Source organism: Aethalodelphis obliquidens, unplaced genomic scaffold, assembly GCF_003676395.1.
Source record: "Aethalodelphis obliquidens isolate GAN/ISIS:26980383/991018 unplaced genomic scaffold, ASM367639v1 scaffold45, whole genome shotgun sequence".
In the NCBI taxonomy this organism is placed as follows: domain Eukaryota; kingdom Metazoa; phylum Chordata; class Mammalia; order Artiodactyla; family Delphinidae; genus Aethalodelphis; species Aethalodelphis obliquidens.
This window is the reverse complement of record NW_020837989.1, coordinates 3,634,585-3,636,745: the sequence shown is the minus strand read 5'-3', so window position 1 is coordinate 3,636,745 and position 2,161 is coordinate 3,634,585.

Sequence of the window (2,161 nt, the reverse complement as noted above, 5' to 3'; positions counted from 1 at the left end):
GTCATTCTCTCTCCCCTCATAGAGCTTCCAGTCTAGCTAGGTGGGAACACAGTAAACAGATAACTGCATAAATAAATATTTGTATCCTAGTGAGTACATCTTGGGGAAAGGACAGATGATATGCAAAGCCCAAAAGTAGCACTTGTCCAGAAGCTTTGGGGTTAATATCAAGGTTAGCAAGAATTATGCTATAAATAAGTTCCTAATTTGAAGTTTTGGAGCAGATTATATATATGTAGTGAACAAAGAAAGATAATGAGCTGCAAAATTGGAACTACAGGGTGTTTTTTTTTTTTTCTTAGAATAGCACTGTATGTCCATCCTGCATTTGGAAGTGCCTCATCTAATATAAAAATTCATGAGTGAAGCGGTTCAGTTTATAATTTTTTTTTATTTGGTACAAAGAAATAGTGCTTTCTTCCTAATTATTTCAAGCCAGTCATTGTTATCAAAATCCAGTCTCTGTCATGAGGGACAACATGAAAGGAAGGAGCCTAGGCATTTTAGACTGTTCAACAATCAGGATATTTTCTTCTTCCCAAAACATCTCCAAACTACTAGTGGTCCCCACATGCCAGCACCATAGTGTTTTATTATTAGTTTTTTCCTCTTAGATACCTTCCCTAACTCTTGATTTGGTGTACTTTGACTAAGTTCCTAATCACAAACTGGAGTTGGACTTTGTACATATTCACAAGCTCAACTAGGCTCACAAATTTCATCTGTGTTGCTCAGCTGGCCCTGCCTTCCCAGAGGAACCCCAGAGCCAGGACCCAGAAGCACTAATAAGACAGTTCCGCTGTTGTGCTTAGAAGTCCCTTGGAAAACATCACAGCTGCAATTCCTCCAAATTTGAAATGTATGGTTAGGACAGTATAACTCACTGATGCAAATCTCCTGGTTGGCTCTTGATGATCAAAACAACAAGGACTGAGGTCTCTCCATCCTCATTTCCCCCTCTCATTTACCACTGTCCTAGATGTAATTTTGAACCAAAGAAAAACTAGGGAGGATGGTCTCAACTGAAATCAAATAATAAAAGAACCAGAAGAGAGACAGGTGGGGAGGAAAAGAGGCGACTCCCTGAAGAAAGCTTTCAAAAGGGATGCATCTGTGCTCTGATTGCCCAGCTCATTAGGGCTCCACCTCTGTGTTGAATCCAACGCCCCACCTGTATCCTGTTTCCTCATCACTTCACTGTCTCTTCATTACTAGGCTGACACCTGTAAGCATCATTCTGATTTATTTTACATGGCATACATTTCCATGTCTTATAAACCTTGACTAGTTAATTTTCTCATAAATGATTTAAAATGCAGAAGAATGGACACTAGTACAAGATGGCAAAACCCAGCTTTATCAGATCTTAATATCATGCCAGATCTTCATCAGACTATTTAAGTACAGATGTTAAATATTTCAGATGCAAAGAGGAGCTTCCTGTACACCCCTTGTCTCTCTTTTTCCTCCATATCCATAGCAGGAGTACTCACTACTGGGGGACCAGTGTTTATCACCGACATTATTATACTTTTGCCACAGATTTAGATAGCCATAAATATTATAGAATATTGCTTTGTAGATTTAAAAACTTTATATAAATGGTATCATACCTTATATATCCTTCTGAACTGGCTTTTACTCTCTCAGTATTATATTGTGAAATTAACTCATTCTGATACATGCAGTTCCAATTTGTTCTTTTTTTTTCTTTAACTGCTGTAGAACATTAAGTGAATATACTTCAAAACATTTTTCAATTTTCCTCTTGAGAAAAATTTAGGTTGTTTCAATTCTTTTTTTTTTTTTTTTTTTTGCTATAATGAACTTCAATTACAACCTTGTACCTTTCTCCTCCCAAACATATGCAAGTGTTTCCCTTGAGTGTATATCTAGTCTCCAGGCTACCACAGCAAATTACTAAAAACTGGGTGGCTTAGAACAACAGATTTTTTCCTCTTACATTTATGCAGGGCAGAAGCCCCATATCAAGGTGTCAGTCACTTCCTCCAGAAGCTCTAGGGGAGATTTCGTTTCTTGCCTGTCCCATCTTCTGTTGACTGTTGGCACTCGGCCTGGGAATGCTTACTCCAATCTCTGCCTCTGTCCTTACGTGGCCATCTCCTCTGTGTCTCTCGTCTTCTGTCTGTGCCTCCTCTTC